The sequence below is a fragment of the Miniopterus natalensis genome, chromosome 4 (genome assembly GCF_054644295.1).
Source record: "Miniopterus natalensis isolate mMinNat1 chromosome 4, mMinNat1.hap1, whole genome shotgun sequence".
Classification (NCBI taxonomy): Eukaryota; Metazoa; Chordata; class Mammalia; order Chiroptera; family Miniopteridae; genus Miniopterus; species Miniopterus natalensis.
In genome coordinates this window covers 59,854,425-59,862,611 of record NC_142084.1, presented here as the reverse complement: position 1 = coordinate 59,862,611, position 8,187 = coordinate 59,854,425, and positions in this window count along the sequence as shown.

Below are 8,187 nucleotides of genomic sequence, written 5' to 3'. Positions count from 1 at the left end.
CAGAAGGCAGCAGAGTTCTCCCCAGCAGAATGGAAAAGGGGAAACCACTTGTACCCTATTTCACAGTTGTATTGCTCAGGTCTCCGCAGGAAATCTTCCCGGTACCTCTCCATTCTCTGTTGTGGATGTTTACAGAACATGAACAGAGCAAGGAATAATGGTGGGTGATTGGGAGGCTTGGGCTCCAGTTCCAGATTTGCCACTGGAGAGGTACAACACCGTGGCCATAATCTCCTCTTCCCAAAGTCTCTTCCAGCTTTAAGTAACTATGAATCCAACCTCGAGTTTCCTAAGAAACCAGTTTTTAATGCACTTGATTTTAAGTCTGCCTCGTAAGAGTGGGGAGGAAGAAAATGTTTCGTCTGTTATATACATTCTGCACTCTAGGAAGCTGGGGAATATGCCATCTTTAAATAAAAATCCTTTCACATTAGGCAAATTTCTGAAAAGAGGGAAGAAATAATAACAAAAAGCTCTATACAAGGAGGTTCTAGGGTAATGGAAATGTTGTTTCTTGATTTGAATGCAAGTAACTGGGTATGTTCAGTTTGGGGAAATTCATCAAACTGTATGCTTTCAATATCTGCATCTCTCTGTATACACATAATACTTTTTTAAAGGGAGGAAAGCAAATTGCAGAATCAAAACCACATATAAATTACATAAAAATATAACACAAACAATACTATGTATAAAACCCCTGACGATGAATTGTAAAGCTGTGAGTATGGTGTGTGTTTGTGGTAATGTTTTAAAATAAATTTTAAGCCCTCGCTGGTTTGGCTTAGTGGTTAGAGCGTCAGTCCGAGGACTGAAGGGTCCCATGTTCAATTCCAGCCAAGGACACCTATCTCAGTGCAGGCTGTAGGCAACCAATCGATGTGTCGTTCTCACATCGATCTCTCTCTCTCCCCTCCCTTCTGCTCTCTATAAAGCAATGGAAAAAATATACTTGGGTGAAGATTAAAAAATAAAAACATAAAATAAAATAAATTTTAAATCATTTGAAAAACAAAATAAAAGAAAGCTCTTGCCAGCTCTAAGGAAGTTTTAAGACTTGGCCAGGAAGAGGGAAGCTCGTTTCTTCTGCCGGTTATAGTAGGAGTTTTGAACGGTTCTCCTTTGTACCTGCTCTTCTCCCTGTCATATTATCCAGGGTCAGATGTTAGCCAGAGCCGACCCAGAAAAAGAGTTTATCAGGATATTTTTCAGAGTGAATGGAGGCAAAATCCTCATTGCCCAAGAATTCAGGATTGGCTAAGCAACCACCCTGAGCAGCAAAGAGACAGAGGCTGCTGCTCAGTCTCAGGCATTAGCGGGTTCCCTGCTCTTACTGGGATGCAAGCTCAGGAGGGCCTGGAGCCCGGGAAACAGCCAGTGATCAGGTGCTGCAGGAAAAAGCACTGGACACCTGCACCCTAGCCTTGGCGACTCAACCAGCAGAGTGACCGGGGTACCTCCCTTGTAAAACGATAACTAGACAATGGATAAGTTCTTTACAGCTTGGAAATGCCATCATTTTGTGACTTAGTGATACTGAGAGGATGGGTAATAGTCTTAAGAAAACACGAAAGAAAAATTAAACAACAAGCCAACTCTGGGAATAATAAAGTGATCGTCAAAAACATCACCAGGTCTGGGGCCCAGATGGGAGACGCGAGATAAACACATGAACGAACATACAGTAATCCCCCTTATCTGCTGTTTTGCTTTCTGTGGTTTCAGTTATCCACAGCTGACCACGTCTGTAAATATTACATGGAAAATTTCAGAAATAATTCATAAATTTTAAATTGCACACTGTTCTGAGTTGCATAATAAAATCTTGTGCCGTCCTGGGCCATCCCGCCTGGGACATGAATCATCCCTTTGTGTCATCCACCCTGTACATACTAACCTCCCCATAGTAACTTGGTAGCTGTCCCGGTTATCAGATTGACTGTCGAAGCATCGAAAAGCTCATGTTTAAGTAATCCTTATCTTATTTAATAATAGCCCCAAAGCCATTCATAATTGTTTTATTAGTCATTGCTGTTAATCCCCTACTATGCCTAATTTATAAGTTAAACTTTAGGTATGTATGGGGGGGAACATAGTCTATGTAATGTTTGGTGCCATCCGTGGTTTCAGGCACCCACTGGATGTCTTGGAACATACACCCCGCAGGTGAGGGGGGAGTACTGTAACTGACTTCAAAGGTGAGGGCAAAACAGGAGATTCCAGGTGCTGCAGCGGGAGCGAGGCGAATTCACGGGCGTAGGGGCGAAGGCCAGATCACGGATAGAAGGTGGTGAAACCAGGAGATAACAAACGCGCAGCCAAACAGAAGTAAGCAAAGGAAAAGTAGTTGCTCCTGCTATGTGTTTTGATCCCATCAGGGCTGTGCTATGATTGTCTTGACACAGTACACAAGAGTTTAAAATACAAGAAAAAGTGTCCAGAATGGTCTAGGCACTGCTGATAACTTGGAGCAATGGAACTGCAAACATCGAGGATCATTTCATTGGGTATTTGTGCACACTCAACTTGTGGACTGTTGCCGGTTTTGCACTGTAATCTTCATCTTCTATGCATCTCCATAAAAAGTCTAGTGGCACTTTAGGATACATTTTCTACGTTCAAAACTTAGTCTGGCTTCACCCATTATTTCAAATCAGTTAAACCTGAAAAGGAGTGAAAATTAAGTGAGTTATCAGCTGTTAAGAGTGTGTATACATTTTAGGGGGACACTATATATATCCCAGGAAATGGGAAATGTTTATAAGACATTAAGCACAAAAAAACATGATACTGGATGACAGGCACAGAATTGTCACTCATGTAAAGAAAAATATACATAGCAACAGAAATGTTGCAGTTGCGAAGTGTTTGCCTGTGGGTAGTGGAATTATGGGTGCTTTTTTTGTCTAAATATTTACACTTTTCTGGAACTGCCACAGTTTGTGCAGTAAGCACCATCACTTTGATTACATGGTGGCAGGCGGAGGTTGAAACCCACCTCCCGCGTCCTCAGTTTCCTTCTCAAAGCTCTGAGTCCAGTTAATTTCCTCCAGGCGCCCCTCCTAAAAGTTTCGAAGGCTGCACAGGGCCTTCGGGCACGTAGCCGAGCGCGCAGCTGCCGGCGGGCCGGTCGCAGAGGCCCCGGCGCGCCGGGCGGGGAGGGCGGCGTCGGGCTCCGACCGGTTTGCGCGCCTTCCTCCCCCACCGCGCGGGCCGGGGCAGTTCCCACTCGCCGACCCGCGCCGCTGTGCCCGGGACGCCCCCTGCAGCGCGCGGGGAACTGGAACGGCCGCGCTCGGGCTCCCCGGGCCCCTCCTCGCGCGCCTCCCGCCCCACCCCGCCCCCTCCCCTCCCCGGGCCCGGCACCTAAGGCCCGGCCGCGGCCCCGGGCAGCGCGAGGCCCCGCCCCTCCGGCTCGGCCTCGGGGCGCGCGGGCCCGGGAGGGCGGCGCGGACGTGCGCGGGCCCACGGCGGCCCCTGGCTCGGCCTGCTGGCGGGAGTCGCGGAGGCCCTCTCTCCCCGGCCGCCTGCCCCGGGGAGGGGACGGAACCGAGAAGACGGGCCCGGGATCCCGCCCCGCGGTCGGTTCGGCCCCTTTGTCCCACAGTCGTGCGGGCCCGGGGGCCCCGAACCACGCGGCCGCTCCGTGCGCGCGCCCCGCCGCCCGCGCGCGCCCTGCAGCCGGTGCGGGGGCTCCCCGGAAGGCCTTTGGGTCGTGGAGACACGCTGAGTTCCAGGCACCAGCCCAGGGTTTACGTTGGCGCTCGCTCGGCCTCGGCCTGCACCCCACCTTCTTTGCCTCGGCTGGCTTCCTGCCTCGACTTTCCTCCAGTCCGAGGCTACATCTGACTCACCGGAGGCCTTGAACCCGGCCGCCCCTTGGGTAAATCTCCGCGGGTTTCGGTAATCTCCTCCCACCGCGCTCAGCCGGCTGCCAACACACATGCCCGAGGCTACGTTACATTTTAACTCTACTTTGCCTGTAGGACAGGACACCGGCCTCTTACTGTCACCAACAGATAGTCCCAAAGGAAAGACTAGTTTACACTCGCTGCGCAGCTCAGGACCAGCTACGCAGTGGGCAGGGTCCGGGGCAAAGTGACTGGACCTGTGCTCGAACAGTGAGAATTTCACAGCACGAGGCCCTTCTAAGCTCGGGGCCCCGTGTGCCTGCGTAGGCGCTACACACAGGAAGCCCTCCCTGCCAGCACCCTTTCTGTCCTCAAGCCTGTGACCGAACCCCAATGCTTGTTGAATGCCTGGAAGAACAAACTATCTCTTCATTGTGGCTAGTTATTAGAACCAGGGGCTTCTTCTTGGTCAGCCATCTCCTTTAACTTCTTTGCAGCTCTGACATGGCTGACTACTCTTTTCCTTATAAAATCCCCCTTTCCTTTGGTTTCATCGCACCGTTGGATTTCCCTTACTCTCTGATGCATTTATTTAAGTTCTTGGGCCTCCCTTTCTCTCTCTGCTCCCCGTCTCTGTGTCTTCCCAAAGGTTAGATCCTCAGTTCCTCATTTTCTTTCTAATTTTCTTGGAGAAACTGTCCTCCTGATTAGTCACCACCTTTGGGCATGTTACACCCCAGCCTTTATCTCCAGCCCAGATTTTCCTCTCAAACCCTAGTTTTGCTTTTCTAACTCTTAGGTGTCTTGGCAACTCAAATGTACCGAGTCAAAATGGAATGTCTGGCCCAGCCTGGGTGGCTCAGTGGTTGAGGGTCCATCCATGAACTAGGAGGTGGTGGTTCGACTCTGGTCAGGGCCCATGCCCAGGTTTCCGGCTCAATCCCCAGCAGGAGGTGTGCAGGAGGCAGCTGATCAAAGATTCTTTCTCATTGTTGATGTTTTTCTCTCCCTCTCCCTCCCTCTCTCTGAAATCAATAAAAACATTTTTTTTTTTTTTAAATCAGTGATTTAAAAAAAAACTGAATGTCTGCCTACTTGTCCTTTCCTTCTTTCTTGCCTTCCTGCCTTTCTTCCTTTCTTCATTGTGGGAACTAAGCAAAAAGTAAACCAAACCTGGGTCCCTTCTAGGTGCAGGACTCAATACAGCTACACAGGTGATATTGTCGTGAAGCCAGCCTTGCCAACACTCTTTCAATGTACTCACAAAATATTTTAATAATTAGGTGGGGGAGGGGGGGCAGGTAACTCTACCATGGAGAAAACTGGCAGATACTATTTTAATCAAATCATGGAAGTTAACACCCAAGTAATGAGATAAATTGGCATGTATGCCATCTGATGGATGACACAATGAGAGCGTACTCACTTCTGTGATATTCCAGTTAAAGGTGCATAACCTGGGTCTAATCATGAGGAGGCATTGGACAAATCCAAATTGAGGGACAGCCTACAAAATAGCCTGGAGTATTTAAAAAAAAAAAAAAAAAAAGTCAAGGCCATGAAAGGACAGGGAAATTGAGGAATGTCTCTGGATTGAAGAAGATTTGAAAGACATGATGATCCGGTACAGTGTGTGGTCCCCTGTTGGATCCTTTCCCTATAAAGGATGTTATTGAGATGGTAGGGGTAGGATGAATGAGTCTCTGGGCAAAAGGAATGTGGTAGTTATTTTGTGCTTCTTTCAGTATAACTTTTCTATACTTTTGAAATTATTTCCCCCAAAAAGTTACCCTTCCCACCCTCTCCCCTTCAAATTAGCTTTTCCTCTAGGCTTGTGTTAGTAACAGCAACATCCTCACAGTTACCCAAGTTCAAAACTTTGGGATCACCTTTGATTCCTCTCTCCTCTCTTCTATCCTTACCCCACCACCCTACTACTCACGAAGTCCTGTCAATTATTATTTTAAAAAATATCTCTCACATAGCCACCTTTTAAATTAAACGTCCACCTTGTATATTTTTGTTTTGTTTTTTATGACAATTGCTACCTCACATAATCATTTTAAGGAGTGTCTGTGAAAAGAATTTGTATAACATAAAATACCCCGTAAACCTATAAAGTCCTATATTACTCCATCGGAAGTCTGGATTACTGCTGTTGATTGCTGTCACCTACTAATTGGTCTTCCTGTCTTTTGGTTGCTGCCTTCAGCGACCCATCCTGTATACAGTTACCAGAGTAATCTGCCTAAGAGCACACATTTATCCCTTCGGGCCTGGCTTCCCACGGTCCACAGCAGAGCTTAATCCGTATTCCCTGGGAACTCTGATGTTCGGCGAGCTAAACCAAGGTGGTCTGTCCTCATATCAAATAGCCATCACCTTTTCCCAATTCATAGAAAAAAGAAAAATTAATGGGTAGAATTTCCTCAGCTTGTAAGGTTTTCCCCATACCATACTTGTTTTTCCACTGTAGTAAGGATCCAGACTTTTATCTGCTAACATTAGCAGATGACAAACTGAACAAACAAGCAGCAAACACATAACAACGACGGCTTGGCGACAGCAGATCACATTCACGTCAACAGCTTGGTTTTCTCACAGGTGCTGGTAGTTGTGGTTTTTGTAATGCATGTCAGTTGTATAGTCATTTTCTTTCTTGAAAATTGTCTTTCTTTTGGTTGATGGAATGAAATATATCAGAATTTCACCATGAGCAAGTTAGAGAAAACACCGCACTCCTGAGTAAATACTTTGGCCTCTTAGTCAGGGTTTTTCCAACCTTATCACTACTACTCCCCTTCATGAATCCCTGACTTCAAAGTTGTCTAATCTCTGTTCACATTTGCTATTTTTTTTTCTTTGCATAAACCATTCTGTCTCCCTGGAACTTTGTCCTGGCTCACGCCCGTCCATGCAAACCCCATCCAGCCTTAAAGGGCCAAAGCAACTCTCTAGTGGTGAACACTTCTAAAATAATGATCTCTCCTCTTCCAGTGGCAAGTGCATGGGGAAGGACAGATTGGTATACAGCACTGTTCTTCAGACATCAGAGGGTGTAAGAAACACCTGGAATCTTTCCAAAATGCAGAGCTTCGTGATTTGTTTGTTTTTGGTAAGAACATTGAAGTTCTACTCTCAGAAAATTTCAGTTGAACAACACAGTGTCATCAACTATAGTCGCCATGTTATACATTAGGCCCACAGACCTTATTAATCTTACAGCTGGGAGTTTGTACCCTTTTTCCAACTTCTCCCTGTTTCCCCCAACCCCAGCCCTTGGCAAGTACTTTTCTACTCTCTGTTTCCATGAGTTTGATTTTTCAAAAAAGATTCCACATGGCCTTGGCCAGGTAGCTCCCTTGGCTAGAGCATCATCCCAATACACCAAATTTGTGGGTTTGAACCACAGTCAGAGGACATACAAGAATCAACCAATGAATGCATCAGTAAGTGGAACAACAAACTGATGTTTCTCTCTCTCTCCCTCCCTTCCCTTCTTTCTCTAAAATCAATTTAAAAAGATTCCACATATACGTGACACCAGGCAGTAATTGTCTTTCTTTCTTTGCCTTATTTCACTTAGTATAATGCCCTCGAGGGAGATCCATGTGGCCACAGATGTAAGGATTTCCTTCTTTCTCATGGCTGAATAATATTCCATGTATATACATATATCACATCTTTTTTTATCCGTTCATCTGTTGATGGACACTTCATTTGTTTCCATATCTCGGCTATTGTAAACAGTATTGCAGTGAGCATGGGCATGTATATCATTTCTTCGGTATCCTTTTTCATTTCCTTTGGACATATACCCTGAAGTGGAATTGCTGGATCATATGGCAGTTCTATTTTTTTGAGGAACCTCCATACTGCTTTCCTTAGTGGCTGCACCATTTTACATCCCCACCAACAGTATGTAAGGGTTGGCTTTCCTCCAGATTCCCACCAGCACTTGTTCTCGCTTGTCTTTTTGATGGTGGCCATTCTAGCAGGTGTCAGGTAAAACCACATTGTGGTTTTGGTTTGCATTTCCACCTTGTACCATGTGTCAGAAATCCCTTCCTTTTTGAGGCTGAATAATATTCCATTGTATGCACGAAGTACTACATTTTATCCATTCATCTGTCCATGGATGTTTGGGTTGCTGCCACCTTTTGGCTACTGTGAATAATGCTGCACAGATGTTTCTGAGTCCTTGCTTTCAATTATTTTGGGTTTATACTCAGAAGCGGAATTATTGGGATATGGTAATTCTATGTTTAACTTTTTGAGAAACCACCATAGTTTTATACAGCAGTTGCAATTTCGCATTCCCACCAGCAACACACAA